This window comes from Triturus cristatus, chromosome 1_1 (genome assembly GCF_964204655.1).
Source record: "Triturus cristatus chromosome 1_1, aTriCri1.1, whole genome shotgun sequence".
In the NCBI taxonomy this organism is placed as follows: domain Eukaryota; kingdom Metazoa; phylum Chordata; class Amphibia; order Caudata; family Salamandridae; genus Triturus; species Triturus cristatus.
In genome coordinates this window covers 466,191,922-466,211,248 of record NC_140579.1, presented here as the reverse complement: position 1 = coordinate 466,211,248, position 19,327 = coordinate 466,191,922, and the positions used below count along the sequence as shown (strand labels likewise).

Sequence of the window (19,327 nt, the reverse complement as noted above, 5' to 3'; positions counted from 1 at the left end):
GGACTTATTCTTTTACAAATTAAGCACTGCCTATCTCTCTTCCTTCCGGAAATCTATTTACCATTTGTCTCCTTTCCTACCTGATTCTTTTTCTTTACCATCCTACTGTGAATGCATGTCTAACTTCTTTTCACCATTTGAGTTCAACAGAAACCTAATTTCTCAACTTTATCTATAATTTATAAATTGTGAGCTGCTCACATGTGCACAGTGGATGATTTCCAGTGGTGCCTTACTACTGAGAATTATAAACCTAATACAATCGTGCAATTAAGCGTATACTAAGAATATGCTAAATTAATAGCAGACATTCTCTTAGCTGAGACACACAGGATCTTATTTAGGGTTTCTCAGATGTGAAACTTCCACAAACCGTGACGGATGTCCCCTCTACCATATTACAAGTACCAAACATAGGCTATAATGCAATTTGTAATAAGATGAATGAGAAATCCTCCACGTCTGTCATGCAATTGTAATTGCAATTGGATTTATATAGTGCTTACTACCCCTGACGAAACATTGAAGCACTTTACAGCGAGTAGCACGCTACTCTGAAACCCAAGGTTTGTGGTTAGTCCAGTGGTTATTGTTGATTATTGTGATTAGTAATGTGCTCTCAAGAGAAATTGCATCCATTTACTCAAGTTACTTTGCTATATATTAATACCAGGTAAATGTGATGATTAGTGGGGGCTATGTGGTTTCAGGTGAATGGTTGGTGGGATTGTGGAGAGGTGTGGCTCACTGGTTAGAGGCGGCAGACCCGTAAGCAGAGAATCGGCCAGGGACCAGGGTTCAATTCCCGATGTGGCAGGGTCGTGGACCAGGGTCAAAACGGACTCGATAATTCTCGCCTCGGTACCTACTCTAACCAGGAACACACTCGGCAACTCTGGACATTAAGCTTGCCTCATCTCTACAACGGCCCCCCACAGACGCCGGGGATGCCTGGTTTCACCTTGGAGATACCCAGAAAGGGACCATCTCACAGGGATAACCAGGACGGGTTCCCCAGCGGTCTATAGCGCCGGGACACTTCCGAGTAGCTGTGCGCTGAATAAATTAAACTAACATAACATAGATAGGCTGGCAGAGATTAGTTATTGTTAGGTTACAGGGATAAGGATTTAAAGAGGAGAGGTTGTGATCTATGAAATGAGGTATCAGCCAATTGCAGAATTACAATATGAAGGATTGGGGCAGACAGGCAAGAGACAGAGGAGACTATTGTTTAATTAAACTACTATTCTCAGAAGAATAGAAGATATGCAGAGGATGGAAGCCAAAAAGAGGGTCACTCCAAAGAAACGAACAGAGAGGAATCAAGTGAGAGTAAATCAATGCCACTTTCTCATGCAGTGTTTAGGAGATTAGTGGGAGAGGCTTTCTGAGTTAGCAAGTAGTCAGAGAATGCAAGCTGTAGAGAGTAACATTCTACATAGTGTTCTATATCTAGGGCAAACAGCTTAAACATGTGATTGCAAGCATAAATATAATTCAAACATTAAGAGTTCTAGATACTGCAAAAAAGGTGTGATGCTAATTTAAAGTGCTCCAGTGCCCCTGAAACAAGTTTGCGCTATATAAGACTGTAAAATAAAATCAGTCTGCCGTTTAGTGCCATCTTTTATTCATGGTTAAAGAGGCAGCAAAAGCTACTGAATCCAGAGCCGGGGAACAAGGCTCGAGTCTCGGCATCGACCCAACATCCGGCGACTCTGGGCAAACCACTCTATCTTCTTGTGCACACAAAACCGGTGTGTCCATGTGCTATGTAAATGGTGCCCATGGGAAGCACTCCAACACCCTGTGGTCGAGCTTGCGCTACATAATATGAAGCACAAAGGGAGGCTGAACCCATGGCTATGCATAGGTGGGACCGGAGACTTGCTGATTGAGAGGCCGACAGAGAGGCCATTAGTTGGGGGCTGCTGCAGGGGGTGCCCTGGAGAGTGAGGGGATGAGATGGTGCCTGAATTGATTAGGCCCTTCCTCCCTCCGGTCTGATCCTGGTTCAACCCCCCCTTCCTAGGTGTGGAGGAGGCCCTGACACCCATGTTAAGAAGCAGGGAGCTAAGTAGTAACAGAAAGAGTGGGCGACACCCCCGTGAACGTAGCATAATTATTGCCTCTGGGGCCATGGGGCAGAAAGGAAAGGCAGACAAATTAATTGAGGGGGAAGAACGGGACACAGGGATGGAACTAAGGCAGAAAAGATCAAGAGATGCAGGAACTGGGTGCGAAGAGAAAGAGACGACAGAGACGAAAGCAAGGGGATGGAGGGGCAAGCAGAAGTGGGACCAGTGTTCTTTGTCCTCTTTGGAATCAATTCTTTCTTCGATTTTGAGTTTACTTGAAAAGTTTGTGGGAGGTTCGGAATGTATTTTTGACACTGTAACGCAAATTTTGCAAGTTCTCTTGCTAAGTAAAAATGAGTTAGTGTCAGATCTTCCCATACCATCGGCTTCTCTGTTGGTGCCCCCAAAAATAAGCGCTCCTTCCGCTTCGGCAGTTTTGGATTCAGCTCAATCTTCTCCTTTGACAGAAGGTCAAAGGGAAAAGAAGCCTGTAGTTTTTCTTGCTGTCCCCAATCCTTCCAAAGTGGTTTCGGCTGGCGCTAATTGTATAGCCCCAATCAGTGACAAGATAGAGGTAATAGTAACATCTCCTCTCATTCCCAAATCCGAAATTCCATCTCTCTTTCCGATATTCTCCTTGCCATCAAGCAAAGAAGAGGAGATTCCCAAAGTAAATACTGGATTGATGGGAAAAGTGAGTCCCCTGAAATACAAAAAGATTAGAATGAAGAAGAGGAAACCCATCCGAAGATTCGCTAAAAAAAGACAGAGGAAACTTCTTTTTGATAAGAATGCTGAATTAAGTCTAGAAGATTCTCCGCAGGTGGAGCAGTCTCCTACCTCTCATGTAGAAGCTAGGGTTGTCTCTCCTAAAGAAGACGCCCCTTCCTCTGGTCTAGGTCCTATAAGCTTTACCAATCCTTTCCTCCCCAAGGTTTCCCACCCTTCCGCCAATCCTTTTTCAGCATATTGTAATGTTAAAGCAGGATCTTGCCAAGTTATTTCTAAGGTTACCTCTTCTTCTGTCATCCCGTCCCCTACTTCCCTAAATCCTTCAGCAAGACCCTTTCAGGTTCCATCTTCAATGACAGTTATTCTCCCAAAAGAAAAAATAAATGTGGATACTTTATATCTTGATTTTTCTCCCTTATTTGAACCAGATTTAATTTTAAATAGATCTGCCCTACTGATCTGTTTTAAAGAGATCGAAAGTTTGAAATTAATTCAAACGTCCGATTTAGATATTGTATTTCTCCTTAACTCCTTCGTGGGGAAACTAATAAGATCAACAAGGGTGAAATTCCATTCGAAAGTTGTGTTAAATCTTGTTCTACAGTGGGCAGAGGAATTACAAGTTAGAGGGATAGATGTCATGCCACATTTTGGGGAAAAATGTACTCAAAGTATTCTCGCCAATTCTTCACTATCACTTACCTCTAATACGGGTGTGCTGTTGTCGGATTGGTCTAATCTCAGATCAGAGGACCTAAAAATTTGTGTGGCTAGGAATGAAAGGCTAGTTTCATACAAAAACCCTCCCCTTAAGCAGACAGTGAAGGATGACCAATCTAAATGGAGTTGGTTACCTGGAGTTCTAGCGAGTAAATCTGCTCCCTGTTCTAAACAACATTCCAATTTTTAACAGAGAGCTGAAATTTATTTCATGGAACACTGCCGGATTCAAGGATTATAAGGAGAAATTGGGTTTCTTGCATTCTCAAAAGGCAGATATAATCTGTTTGCAAGAAACCTGGGTTGAAGGAAGATTAGCTTTGGAAAAAGACTATTTTATTTTGGAATACAGCGCAACCAGCACTAGAAGAGGCCATGCTAAGGGAGGGTTAGCATGCTTGTTATCTAACAGATTGCAATGGAACTATTCACACTATCTAGATCCAGGGAAACTGTTTCAAGCAATAACCCTAAAAGATGTATTTGAGGATTGCCCTAATAGATTGTTGATTGTGGTTAACATTTATATTCCCCCCAATTGTAGTTTTAATGCTGGTTTAAAAACTTTGTTCACTTTTTTAACTAAAGCGTTGGATGTCTCCCCAACTCCGCATGTGTTAATGTTTGGGGACTTAAATTGTAATATATCTAACTGTGGGTCGGAGTTGTTTAGAAATATTCAATTGGAAGAGTCTTTGAATATACCATCTGCCCAGTTCCCCTCCAAAATTAAAACTAACAAAAGAGGTAAACTTATCTTAGATGGTTTACTTAAAGTTGAATGCTTAATAGTAAATGGGAGGCTTCCGTCTGACACCCCGGCAGCTTATACTCGTAAATCTAATAAGGGAAAATCTATTATTGATTTTATCATGGTAGATTATGCCGGTTTTCACCTACTGAAGGATATGAAGGTCATTGAGTCTATTCTTAGTGACCATAATGCATTGATGCTTTCTGTCTCCGTTAATCTTCAGAAAGTGGATCCGTGGAGTCTGGATATAGATTTTGTGAATTTTGATTCCAGCTCAGGGAAATGTTTTTGGAACCCTTGTACTGTTGAAAATGTGGTGCCTCTTTTGTATTTTACTGTTGAGAATTTACCCCTCTGGGAAGGGAGAGAGCTGTTGAGTTTTATTAATTTTTTAGATTCTGTATCTGCTAGTGCAAAAAAGAAACCAGGTGTGAAACAATCCCTCGTATTCCCTCATCCTCTACGGGCTATAAATAGAGAAATAAACAAAGTGGTAAGGGGACAATTTTTATTCTTTACCCAAGAAGCTAAGTCTAAGTTGTTTATCTTAAAAAGAAGGAGAGGTAGGCTTAAGGCCCGTTTAAAACGCTCTAAGGAAGATGCCCTCTGGATTCAACTGAGGGAAGCTTTTTATAATGGCCAAGCCAAGACATTCTGGTCCTTAATCGGCAAAGGTTGTGGTACCAGAGCCAGTCCTACGCCTATTGCCATTGAGGAACAGGTGTGGGTTCATTATATCGAGAAGTTGTACAGTAACAATAATTCTCAAGTTTTTAATGTTGAATCTGATAATGTCTCACGTATACTTGACTGTCCAACGGAAAAGGAAATTGAATGTGCCATTAAGAATATGCGCTCCTCTGGTGCGATGGGTCCTGATAAAATCCCAATTTCAGTATTAAAACACCAGAGTGAACTTTGGAGTAAAATACTCTTTCCAGTGTTTAAATTTAGTTTTTCTAGTGGAACAGTCCCCCCTCCTGGAAAGGAAGTATTATTGTCCCTTTCTATAAAAAAGGGGCAAGAGATCTACCGCAAAATTACCGTCAAATCGCTTTGCTTGATGCCATTGGTAAGGTTTTCGCAAAATGTGTGCTTACTTTAATGAATCAATGGGTATCTGAACATAAAATCCTTCCCATGGAGCAAACAGGTTTCAGACAAAATCATGGAACTTTAGACAACCTGACTGCATTGCAAGTTATTAATGAAAAATATGTGAAAGTCCGTGGTGGTCAGGTATATGGCGCCTTTATTGACTTCTCCACCGCCTTTGATAAAGTAGATAGAATTTTGCTGTGGAGAAAGTTATTTAACTTAGGTATGCCCCCATTCCTGATTAAGTTAATTCGCGCCCTTTACTCTAACACCTGGTGCAGAGTTCTACTTGGAGGTGAACGTGGTGTATCTAAATTAATTCCCACTTCCAATGGGTTGAAGCAAGGTTGCCTTTTGGCTCCATTGCTATTTTCCTTATATACAGTTGATTTACCCGTCACACTTTCTGCTTGCGCCGGTATTGCCCCGTCCTTGGGTGGAGTTCCAATTGCATGCCTTATGTATGCAGACGACATCCTGATTTTGGATCTCACCCCAAAGGGCCTGAACAATCGGTTGCAAGCACTCTCTGAATATGCGGAAAGTCATTTTTTATCAATAAACACGGCAAAAAGCAAAGTGATTTGCTTCTCTGGTAGAAAGAAGCCTAAATGCCTTAATTATCCATGGGTTGTGGGGGGGAAAAAACTGGAATGTGTGAAATCTTACACCTTCCTAGGTAAAATTGTCACTTATAATTTAAGTGACAAATTACACATTGACAATAACTCTCGGAAGGCTATTTCTCAGGGAAAGAGTTTAGTTTCCCTGTATAAAGCCACAGGTAGAAGGCATTTTTCTATTCTTTTAGATGTTTTCAGAGCGAAAGTTCCGGCCTCCCTGTTATACGGAATTGAGTTAATTGATGTAAAAAAGTGGAGTTTTTTAAACTCTGCGGAAGGGAAAATTTTACGCAGTTTAATGTCTGTAGGTACAGCAAATTCGACTGCTTCCTTGAGACAGGAACTGGGTTTACGTAGCAGCTGGGTTCAAGGTCTGGCAAGTATCATACGTTGGGTAGTAGCTTTATCTAAAGGTGAACCTAATACCTTAAGAGATCTTATAAAAAATGAATTATTAGGATCTTTTAATGATTTCTCCCTGATTGTAAAAAACTTCAGATTTGCCGTGCTGCAATTGAAATTGGATGAGGAGACTTTATTTTTATTATCCTCTCATCAATTAAAAACTGTTCTGAAGTCAGCCTCCTGGGAATTGGGGTTTTGTCAGGATAGAGACTTCTGTTTAGCGAAAAAAGGTGGTACGCCTGTTATCGAATCTTATATTCTGCGGAAAGCTCAACCGTATATGTATTGGAACATCTCCCATGGCGTCAGACGCCTTGTGTACTTATTAAGACATAATTTGCTTCCGCTGAAAGTTCTACATGCCAGCTGGTATGGTCATTCGGCATGCTGTGATCTTTGTCAATTGTATGATCAGGACTTAGATCATGTCATGTTTGTTTGTCCTGCACTGATGTCTTGCAGGCGTGGATGGTTAAGACCAATTTGCTTACAACTCAACATATTATCTGCTTCTTCATTTAAGGCAGCCTTGATTAACCCACCTAATGAAATGTTTGCTTTTAAACTGTACAACTTTTTAAAATGTTTTTTGGACCCGTATTAAGATGTCTCGTGTAATTGTGATGGAATAATATTTTATGTATTTCTTGTTTTGTATGTATATGTTGTTTTATGTGGACCTCATAAAGAGTTCCGTATCATAATAAAATAAACTTGAAACTTGGGACCAGTGTGCAGCAAGGAAGCAAACCGATGGAATGATGGAAGAGAACAGGGAGAGTCATGCAATGAAGCGGATCTCCAAGATAAGTTTCACTGCGCAACCACACAAAACTCGCTTCTGCCCAACCGACAAAGCATCTATAATCCACAACACATGTACACATGCACAGATCTCCCAGTGAAACTGGAATACAGTCAGCAAGGCTGCCATTACACTGTCCATCCACAGCTGACTCAATGATACCTGCTCTGCACTACACAATAGGATTGTACGCCACATAGACGTACAAAGCAGAACTGCCCTGCAAAGCAGCGACTACACAAAACATGAGAGTTCACTGCATACATTACACCAAATGGTCACTACAACAATTTGTTGAAATTATAAAGTAGCATCAAAACACAGACCCCCCCTATAAAGTGATATAATGCAAGTTTCTTCCAGGAGATTTTGGAAAGGTTGAGCTGCTGCAGTCTATTTGTCTCCTTTATTGTGTTATGAGGCTTAGTATTATACTTTCCAATAAACAAAGGACAAAACGATTTATATTACGAATGCTTGTTTTAGTGCCTGATGTGAATGAGAATTTACTTTCGGTTCATAACCTTTTGACTTCTGTGGACCCCCACTGAATCATTACTGGAATGCGGAGACCCCAACTGAGTCATTAATGAAAGATGAGGTCCTCCCAACCTAAGCAATTATTATGATTTGAACCTCAGAACAATGCACAAAAATACAAAAACAAACATATACCAAACAAATGCACAAATATTGAAATATTTTGTTTAATTCACAATCAATAGAAACTTTTAACATTTTCAATGTGGCTTCTTTATTTGCATACACTTTATTATTTTTAATGTATTCATTTTAATATTATTTAATGTTGTTATACAGTCATGGACCCCCTGAGTTGCCCTCACTGACCCCCAGGGTTCCTTGGAGCACAGGTTAAGAAACGCTGATCTAGATCGGTTTAAATTGTTTTTTAAACATAGCTGACAAGTGTCTTGAGTTCATGTATAAAAACGCCAGCCAGTTCTGGCATTTTAGCCAGAAGCACTTTGATTGCTAGGATTATCAGCACTTAATGAAAGTGTAAAAAGCAAAACTACAAGACCCGCAATGCTGTGGTCTTAAAAGTCAGGAATGGCTGATAGTATCATATGTCGTAGTGCTACTTGGCAGGCTTATGAAATGCAAAAAGGAAATTTACGCACTGACTGACTTTTTTCTTGTAGGCCATCTATAGCCAAATAGGTGAGAGGACAGACATAGCCTTTCAAAGGCAAATACAAGCTTCTCACTGCTAATGGGTTAACATTAACACTCGCTGGAAATTATCATGCTAACAAAGGATGCTATTTACCAGAACAGTGCAGCAGTAGCAGAAGCTGGACATGTCTGAAGACACATTTGGAAAGGAAAAACAATATGCTGGCTCCAATCTTCCTGAGGGTAATTTTGCATGGTTTAGAAGGGGCATCTGCATCTCCACTATGATTGATGCAATCTGCCATGAACAGGTGCAATACTTGCTGCAGGTGTGCCATGACGATCTCTTGCGCTAATGACACTCCAGAGTTATACCCTCAGCAGGGGTTGCAGGTCACCATGGCCGAGGGTGAGGCTGGTGATCATTGGGATGCCACTGTTCTTCCTATCCAAGCACTGTCACTGTGCACAAGGAGGCCCAGCTCATGCAGCTTACCAGTTCAGCAGGAACATCATCACCAATTTAAAATTATGAATTTAGTTTTGTACTGCTCTGCTGTGCTTTCAATCATTAGGTGCTTGTATGCCAGCCTGCTTCCTATCCACTCAACACCAACAGACCTGTCATGACATTCGCCAGGTCCTGCACAGTCATGCACTAGGGCTTAGCCTTGATTTGCTGAGTGAATGTTGCAATTGATGGATGGTGGCACTCGTTAGGAATGATGACAAGTGTCAGCGACTGTAAGTCAATTGTGCCTTCTGGGATGGCCGAGGCAGCACACATTGTTGTCACATGTTCAGCGGTGAATCCTCCTTTGGGGCGGAGGGGCATCGCCCCACTGCTTTCTCGCAGTGCGAGAAGCAGAAACATTTGCTTTGCTGTGAGGGCCACCCCATCTCTTTGCTGCAGTAGCTGAGGCGGTGACTGTAGGAGAGTGGCATCGACTGCATAGTTGCCCCCAACTTTTTGCTGATGTTTTGACTGTTTTATGACTCTAGCCAGGCTGTGGCCCTGCTGTCCAGGACCCCAGCCTATCTGCTTCTTCTCTAAACTGATGTGAGTACCCTAGGTACAACCCAATTGGATACTGAGGATACCCTGTCAGCCCTTGTAGATGGTACCCTAGGTACCCAGGGCATGGGTCCCTCAGAGGCCTACCAGGGCTGCAGCACTTGTTGTGCCACCCTGGGACAGCCATACCAAATGACACCACCAGACTACTACTGTAGTCTGGGTAAGGTGGTGCTTGCACCCCCTTACAGGGATACAGGTACCCTGTATCCCACCTATGTACAACACATGTATTCTCATTGGTCACCCCTCAAGCAGGCCTTGCTAATCCTACAAGGCAGGATGCTGGGATATGTGTGAGGGGGGACCCCTACCTGAGTAGGGCCCCTCGTAAAAACCATTGCTGGGTTGTTTGTAGTGTAGCCATACCATATACTCTTAACCGCATTATAAGTATATCGCGATAGCGTGATAACTTGAGAATGGCTACACAGAACCATATCATGTTTGGTGTCAAACATGTAGGAATCATACCCCCAGTCCAGTCATGGGCCTGAGGGCATGATTCCCCCCTGCTAGAGGGGCGATATGGGAAAAGCGGCAGAATTTAGACACCAATTTAAAAGTGCACACGTATCACAAAATGGATGCTACTCGCCACCCACACGACTCTGGCTGCCTGTTGCTGGGCAAAACCCCAGCCTCGGCAGCTGGACAATAGGGATCCTGTTGCAGGGAGATGCCAGCACCTTCTCAGACAGGCTATGCAGATTGGAACTGGGTGGGTGCACCATAGGATGCCTTTCAGAGTTGCACGTAGGCTGCTACAGCGCCTACATTCTGCATACACTGCCTGGAACCGGTTCAGGGGCATCCTGCCCCTCGCCCAGGCGGGAAACACACAAAGGGGAGAGGGTGTAGCCACCCTTTCCCGCCTCAACTCTCATTGGTGGGCTCTGATCTGGACCCTCCCCTAATCTCTGGGATAACGGTGAATACTGTGTCCCCAGAGCCTCAGATTAATCTTGGACTTCACAGACCTGACCTTCGACGAGCTGCTGCCCAGCTGACTAAAGAAATCTCCCTTGGGGTAAAGGAGTTACCCCCCTGCTTGGCAGGCACCTGAAACACTGCAAGTGACCCAGTTGGAACTTCGCTGCTCCTTCGGACATCGACGACTCCTCTCAACCTTGAGGTGGGTTTCCTAGCATCCCAGAGGCCAGTGAGCGTGCCCAGCAAGTCTGAGCACCGTGGACCGCGTGGGTTCCGAGATTCCCAATACCCCAGGACACCGGCCACCTCTTGCGTAGCGCACGACCCTGACCAGTGGGGAAGTTGTGCTTTGTCCCAATATTGAGCCAACCTCTCAGCAGCAAAGATCAGCACCCTAGCTCACTCCGGTGGCCCGTGGGCACCCTTTTACGCACTCCAAATCGCTGCCTCCCACGGTCCCTTGTCTCTCAACTTGTGGGCCCTAGTGGAGGTAAATCTTTACTTTTAAGAGTTCCCCTGGTTGCTCCAGGCCTGCTCTACAGTCTCCTTGAAGAAGACCTCGCTCAGACCTCGTGGGTCTGCACCAGTAGCTGATTTGTTCATCTTGCGTGGGTTGTGGTTGCCAAGGCTTAGTGGATCCAATCCGGACACTAACACCGCAGCAACCCTCATCCTTTGTGGGACAGTCGCCCTTCAGAAGCTGGCCTTCCTTGAAGCCTCCCGGAGCACGAGGCTGCAGATCCAAGCTACACCTTTTCCACTTGAAGCACCCGACATTGAAGGGCTCTTTTCCTCGAGCTCCCTGGTCACTGTGCCGTGACACAGAACCTGTCCCCTCTGCTTTCAGGTTCTTCTCTACAAGATCTACAACTTCATTCTTCACGGCATCATCAACGCTTTTGGCTAGCAGCAGTTTTGTACATTTTCCCATTGAAAATTAGCCCGCGACCCGACATCGAAAACAACCTATGCACCCTGCTTCCCAGGGGCAGGTAACCGTGGTACCTCGGTACTCTCGTGGCAGTGGGCTCCTCAAAAGCTTAACTCTAAGTTTTTAACTATGAACTCCTGCTAGAAGTGTCTTTAATCTGTTTAAAACAAACCGCGACATTCTCCATAGGCTTTAATAGAGATCCTGATAGCAGCTATTACCACTGCACCCGCCTCCCGTGGGTCCCCTTCCTCATCACCTGGGGTGGATTCTCAAGGGGCCAGCGATCTTAAATGCCCTAGGCATTGTCTGTAGAATTGTCGTGGTTCTTATACCACTTTTTTAATATATGGTTTGGTCCCCCCCTGGGGCCCTGTGATTCCAGTGCTATTTATTGTATCTATAAATGCTTGTTTGAATTGTAACTTTACCTCTAGCCTCATAAAGAGACTTGTGGGATTCTGTTTAGAATAAATACATATATTTTATATATATACCTGTGTGGACTACTCTTTCATTTGGTCATTCAAGAGGTTATCTATGGTAAAACAATAAGCTTAACACTCCTTCAAAACTTAGCCTGAAGGCTGCTCTCCACAGCTACCACTAGGATAGCTTTCTTTAAAGGTTGTCTTTTAAACCTATCACCTTTAGAGTCGAATTGGACTGGTGCAAGGTGGCCACTATAACTAGTGACCAGCATATGCCAGGTCAACTTCTCACAGTGACCGAATATGACCTGCGGCCCTCTAAGATGAAATTCGATGTGGGTCACGTCAACAATTTTTAAAACGTTCTCTTGTTTCTCTCCCATGGTGCGTTTTCTATTAAATTCAACAAGTAAGCATGACTCTTTACAAATGAAATGCATGCAGGGGTACACGCCCTTCTGTCAGAGGGACGCAAGTGTAAGTCAGGGCATCTTGTGATCTTAGATCCTGCTGCGGGGTAGGGGCAGTGTCTCTACTGGCATTCTGGAGCTTTTGCCCTGCTATGGATTGAGGCTGGCATTTAAGGAACCCCGCTGTGCTTAGCGCATGCTCTGCGATGGCAGCAGAGTTTACCATGTGTGACTGTTTATGTCCTGCTCTGCAATAGGTTTGGGGTGGGGTCAGAGGACACTGGGTTTATTATGGCTTCCTCTGGGGTGTGGTTGAAGTCAGAGGGCAATTTGTGAGGTAAGATCCTACTCAAAGGGTGAGCTGGTTAGAGGGGACATCTCGTAGGCTCGGTCTTTCTCTAAGTGACTTTTGGATGTGCAGGGTTGGATTGGGATCAAAAATTGGCACACATCTGAGGATTTCGTCTTTTTTTCAAAGCACAGCTTCAGTGTTTTAAGTGTTTTAAAAAGGGGGGGTTCTTTAAAAGAGCCATCTTTCTTAACTTCACTAAAATGAACAAAAATGCAAATGTTGCCTGGAATCTTTGTGCACAAATTAGCTCACAATGGTGAATCACACCTGAATATAAGTGCTCAGGCCCCCTGCTGAATCTGCATACATTAATGGGCTGGCAAGCAAGATGCTGGGAATGACACCTCCACCCCGTTGGTAAAAGGGCAGTAATAGAGGCCCATCTACCTCCAGAAAGGCTGCTTAGGCCCACACTGTGCCTGTGGCATCATCTGAACTGCACAGACACAGCCGAAATCGGCCCCCCGCTGGCCAAAAAAGCAGCCAACATCTGGTACGCGGAGGCCGGCCCATTGCCCCAGTGCCCACCTTTCCAATCCAGCCCCGGGTGTCAGATATCAAGCATTCTTTGGGCTGAGGTTGTGCTATGGCGTGGGTTGGATGTTCCATGACATAGGCCCAGCTCTGGGGTGTGTACGATGTCTAAGGGTATCCTGTGGGTCTCGTGTCAGTGGGATATTTGGGGCTCAGGTGTTTCTCTTGCCGTTTCTCTTGAGGGCCAGGTGAGGGCCCTGCTTTAAGAACTGCTGGCGGCGCAAATGCGGGAAAGTGGGGCTTCCCCTGGACTTTGACCCTTGGCACCGTAGGATAGTTGCCCAAATGTCACGCCACACTTGTGGCTCCATTCCCACATATAGTGGTACATCATGTTCGTCACCCCTCACCCAATCTTCCCCACCCCTTCTTTCCACGAGTGAAATGCATCCCCTTTGTTCCAGGGGTGCCCGTTGCTCACTCAATTTTTCCGCCTTTTCTTCTCCGGGTCGCCTTGGTTTTGAATCCCAGACACACCTATGTAAACAGCTGCACACATTTACATAAGCATACGCAAAGATTGTACTCTATAGCTCATAAAAAGTATTAATTCAATCGTATTGCTTTTTTAAACTTCCTGCTTCCTCAAATTTGCTTGAAAATGCACCATTTGTCCACTCTTTTCTCAAACTTTTCTTGGGGGTAGAACCCTGTCCGAACCCCCCGTAGGTTGTTCGGGCTCGCTCGCTACGCTCGCTCACCGCAGTACAACATTAAATTTTATGCCCTACCACTTTCAAATTTCACCATCTGCCACTGCACATGATATAGTGCTTGAGGAGAGTCAGCAGGAATACCTGTATTTTCCTTGTTCCCGCACTGGCCCCACCTATATAAGCCACACCAGCAGTCATCACATGACCACAATAAATGGATGACTGTGGGTAGCGTACTTCGAACTCTATCCAACCAGGCTGGCAGCAAGGCCGATCAAGCAAAGTACTGAATTACTGGGTCTGAGCCCCTCTGCAAGTATGACAAATAGGGCATATATAGTTTTATTTAGGTATGGAAGCGGAACTAAAGTGCAGATGTGTTTATGCATTTAATAGATGTACAAAGCTCTTAGATGTTGCCCTATGACTACTTTAGAGCACTATGGAAGCAAAGAAGGTGAAAGGAATAGAATGATATGGCGATGAAAGGAATTGGACCACCGGGATATGGTAAACATTAGGAGATATGTCAATGGTCATCCTAGGAAGGGATCTCGGAGGACATTTTTGTCTGGTTTTATATTGACTATGTTTTAAATGGTAAACATTGAATGCATCTATGAAAATGAATGTTCTAAGGTGTTTTCTGAACTGAAGGCACTTTACCAGGTTTCTCATAAAAGAGTCCAGGTTGTTCCCAAAGTGAGGCCTCACGCATATCAAGCATCTTCCTCATTTGTCAGTCTTCTGGGCTTGTGATGAATACGCTGTGGAGCACTGTCCTATCTTGAGGTTCTCATACGTTGGTAAGGTGAGGCCAGCAGCTTGACTGTATGATATAGAGTGACTACTTTCATGTGAGAGTGGATGAGTGACTGCATGGATGAAAGCGCAGAGGTACTTTCAGTTGTAAGCCAGACTAATTGGCTTGGAAAATGCTTTCTGATAGTTCAGACACCACGATACAAGGTTTAGTAGTTCCAGATATTATTCTAGTTCATGATTTGTTGATTATACACAGGTTTCTTTTGTAGGTGCATTAGCCCACCGAACTGGATTGCAATCGGCATCACTACATTTGAAAATGTAGGTTCACACAAATCACCCAGTTCCTTGGCTCTGCACATGGGAACTCCAGGTTCACACAATCAATCAATCAGTGACACTTGTAAAGCGCGCTACATACCCGTAGGGTCTCAAGGCGCTGGGGGGGAGGGAGGGGGGGGTGCCGCTACTGCTCGAACAGCCAGGTCTTCAGCTTCTTCGTGAAGGAGAGGTGGTCTTGGGTCAGGCGCAGGTCGGTAGGGAGGGAGTTCCAGGTCTTGGCGGCCAGGTAGGAGAAGGACCTTCCTCCTGTAGTCGCTCTTCGGATGCGGGGGACGGCGGCGAGGGCGTGGTTGGCTGATCGGAGGTGGCGTTTGGGAGCGTGGAAGTTGACTCGGCTGTTGAGGTAGCTCGGGCCTTGGTCGTGTAGGGCTTTGTGTGCGTGGGTGAGGAGGCGGAAGGTGATTCTTTTGTTGACGGGGAGCCAGTGAAGGTCTCTCAGATGTCCGGAGATGTGGCTGGTTCGTGGGATGTCGAGGATGAGTCTGGCTGAGGCGTTCTGGATCCGCTGGAGTCTCTTCTGGAGCTTGGCGGTGGTACCGGCGTAGAGGGCGTTGCCGTAGTCCAGTCGGCTGGTGACGAGGGCCTGGGTGACGGTCTTCCTGGTCTCGGTGGGGATCCACCAGAATATCTTCCGTAGCATGCGTAGGATGTTGAAGCACGCCGAGGAGACGTTGTTGACTTGCCTGGTCATGGAGAGGGAGGAGTCCAGGAGGAAGCCCAGGTTGCGTGCATGGTCTGTCGGTTTGGGTGCGGTGCCCAGGGCGGGAGGCCACCAGGAGTCGTCCCAGGCGGAGGGTGAGGAGCCCAGGATGAGGACCTCCGTCTTGTCCGAGTTCAGTTTCAGGCGGCTGGTCGTCATCCACTCGGCTACCTCTTTCATCCCTTCGTGCAGGTTGGATCTGGCGGCGGCGGGGTCGTTGGTCAGGGAGAGGATCAGTTGGGTGTCGTCGGCGTAGGAGATTATGCTGAGGTTGTGTTTGCGTACGATGGCCGCGAGGGGGCTCATGTAGACGTTGAAGAGGGTGGGGCTCAGAGATGATCCTTGAGGGACGCCGCAGGTGACTTCGGAGGCCTCTGACTTGTACGGTGGTAGGCGGACTCTCTGTGTTCTTCCGTCGAGGAAGGAGATGATCCAGTCCAGCGCCTTGTCCTGGATTCCGATGTTGCTGAGGCGCCGTACTAGGGTGCGGTGGCAGACCGTGTCGAATGCCGCAGAGAGGTCTAGGAGGATGAGGGCCGCTGTTTCTCCATTGTCCATCAGGGCTCGGATGTCATCGGTGGCGGCGATGAGGGCGGTCTCGGTGCTGTGATTGGCTCGGAAGCCGGACTGTGAGGGGTCGAGGGATCCGTTTGTCTCGAGGAAGGCGGCCATCTGCTTGTTGACGGTCTTCTCGATGACTTTGGCTGGAAACGGGAGGAGCGAGATGGGGCGGTAATTCTTGAGGTCGGTGGGGTCCGCTGTAGGTTTCTTTAGTAGGGCGCTGAGTTCGGCGTGCTTCCAGCTCTCAGGGAAGATGGTGGTGTCGAAGGAAGTGTTGATGATGTCTCGCAGGTGGGGTGCGATGACAGCGTCGGCCTTGTTGAAGACGTGGTGAGGGCAGGGGTCGGTCGGTGATCCGGAGTGGATGGAGTTCATCGTGCGGATGGTGTCTTCGGTGCTGATCGGGGTCCAGGCGTGGAGGGTGGTGGTGGGGGGTGGTTGTTCGGTCATGGTGTGCGTTGGTTGGTTGTTGAAGCTGTTATGTATGTCCGCGATCTTGTTGTGGAAGTATGAAGCGAGGGAGTTGCAGAGGTCTTGCGATGGGGTGATGTCGTTGTTTCCTGCGCTGGGGTTGGAAAGCTCTTTCACGATGTTGAAGAGTTCCTTGCAGTTGTGTGCGTTGTTGTCCAACCGGTCTTTGAATGCTGTTTTCTTGGCGGCGCGGATCAGCTGGTGGTGTTTCCGGGTGGCAAGTTTGAAGGAGGTCCTGTTGTCTGGTGTCGGTTCCCTTCTCCAGACTTTCTCGAGGGCTCGGCAGTTCTTCTTGGAGCTCTTGAGTTCGTCGGTGAACCATGGGGCCTTCTTGCTGCCGGGTCTGCTAGGCGGGGTCCTCAGTGGGGCGAGTTCGTCCGCGCAGTTGCTGATCCACTTCGTGAGGTTGTCGGCGGCTTGGCTGGGGTTCGCTGAGCTGGCAGGAGGGTGCTGGTTCAGGGAGGTGGCGAGCTGGTCTGCTGTGATCTTGTTCCAGCTTCTGCGGGCTGCCTGTTGCTGGTGTTGGTGGGTCGTCGTTCTCTTGAAGGTGAAGTGGACGCAGCTGTGGTCCGTCCATTGAAGCTCTGTGGCGTGGCTGAAGTCTATGTCTGTGCTGGATGAGAAGACTGCGTCGAGTGTGTGTCCGGCGAGGTGGGTGGGGGTGGACACCAGTTGCTTGAGTCCCAGGTTGGCGAGGTTGTCGAGCAGGGTGCCACCAGTGCACCAGCTCCCACCAGTCTGAAATATGAGAAAGCTATGTTCAGCATGAAAGGGTTTTATCACTCTTATTCTGCTCGCATTTTGTGAATAGCTGGGCTTCACTGGCCAGGGGGCCTCTTCTGTGACCCACATGGGGAGTGGCACTAAAGGTGTGACAGGAGCAGGGATTTTCCATAGAAACTTAGGACAGAGAGTGAAAATCGGGACAAATTAGTTAGTCTTTGCTAGAAAACTCGAAAGGCCGTCATCACAAGTTCATAGCTAAATGTCAATCACTTCACAAGAAAATTTCTGGGGCATATGTACAAGCCCCTATCGTAACAGGAACTTCACTTTTTCGGGTGTTCCTTTGGCAATAGGGGCTTTGCGTTACTTACAAGGCAGCATTAAGCCACTTAACGTGGCTTAACGCTGCCATGTAAACAAGGCCCCCTTTCACGCTATGCTTAGCGTGAAAGGGGAGGGCAGTGGGTGTTGAGGTGGGCATTGCACCGCAAAACACCCATTGATTTTGCCCCCTATTTACAAGGGTGGCCTAAATAGGAGGCAGCACCAGAATTAGGACCAGGGAAAACCTGGTCTTAACTTGGCAAAATGAGGATAAATGCTTTATTTATCCTCAATTTCGCTTTTTCCTTGTGTGCTGCCTTGTGCTGGATTGTTTATGTGCAGGAAGGGACACCTTCCTACACATAAACAATCTTCCCCTGCAGGCAGACACCTTTGCACTATGGTGCAAGGGTGCCTGCATTGGCAGGCAGCTAAGTGTAGCACCAGCGCAGGGGGAAACGCAAGGCTGCACTATATATAGTGCAGCCTTGCGTTTCTAAAATGGTGGAGTGAGGCGTTAAGCCATGATGGCTACTGTCTCACTCCGCCACTTCTTTGTAAATATGCCCCCCTGTGAGCACAACACCTGGAGCCACTAACATACTTGAAAGGAAGCTCTCCTTTTCGACTCTTTTCAAACAAATCATCTAACTCATTTACATTTGAAACACTTAATAAGCATCTCCTTTGGTTTTGTGTGGAACAGCGAATCTTCAGGAGAGCAGAAACCTGCATGTCTCCATCCATTTTAAAACTCTAAATAAGACCCATAGTCTTTAGACTGTTGTTGCTCTTATTTACCAGAACTGGGCAGTCCAGAATATAATTTGGTATCATATATCTTAACTTTTAAAGATACATTATAGCAATCCAGTCTGTAGGCGAAGCGCACACACAACCACACATGCACTCACGTTGCATGCAAACATGCCGTGGAAGATAAGGGCACATACTCATACACTCACACCAACAAAACAAAAGCATGCAGGTGCCCAAACACACATACATCTACCTAATGCATTCCCTCACATATGCACCCACAAACACGCACACATGCAAACACACAGAAACGTGCTATTTAAGACAAATGCACAGGCACAGACACTTGCAGAAACAAGCAAAGGCAGGTGCTTGAATTAAAATATGTAGATATAAAACATGCGTGCCCTCCACAGCACAAAATGAAGTAGCGCAAGGGCATACATGCTTTTTCACAGACACACACAAATATATGCTCACAACACACATATAGCACACATAAACACAAATATAATTCCAATAACGCTTTTACAGTAGATATCTTTTTAATTGTGCATTATAAAAGAACTCTCCATCCGGAGGCCTTTACTGGGGTGAAAGGTACCCCAAGATAATAGCTATATCTTAGGCAACAAATGAGTTATTTTAGGAGAAACGTAATAAGAATATGTTTAGCGAGCGGAAAGAGATTACCCAGCAACGAAATATCTAATTTCAGCGCGCATTCTTTCGTTAATTATTCCCTCTCCTGTCTCTGAGAGGTAAGGGATTCAATGCAGTGGTCGAAGTGGGGGAAAAGAAGTAGGGGAACTGTGAGCGGAGAATCAGAGGGCGGGAAAAACCCAAGGATTGGATCACTGGGCCAAGCCAGAGGCGTGGCCAGAATGCGCAAACATCCCAATTTTTAGTATTTGTTTGGCATTTCACTGCCCAGTTAAATCAACCAATGGATACACATGATTATTTAAGGTTATAATGAGTTATTGACATTAAAATACATTC

The 19,327-nt window shown here is 46.0% G+C and overlaps 1 protein-coding gene across 6 annotated transcripts in view; it reads right to left on the bottom strand.

Annotated features, from left to right (window-relative positions):
• LOC146870432 (E3 ubiquitin-protein ligase TRIM39-like) overlaps positions 1–19,327 on the bottom strand; it is a 438,014-nt gene that overhangs the window by 314,841 nt on the left and 103,846 nt on the right. The window contains exon 1 of one of the 6 annotated variants that reach the window (XM_085640920.1): positions 2,462–2,784. The exons of the other annotated variants lie outside the window; for them this stretch is intronic. The gene's annotated coding sequence lies outside the window, so the exon portion shown is untranslated. Of the gene's footprint in view, positions 1–2,461; positions 2,785–19,327 lie in introns of those variants that run through there. 6 annotated transcript variants of the gene reach the window in all.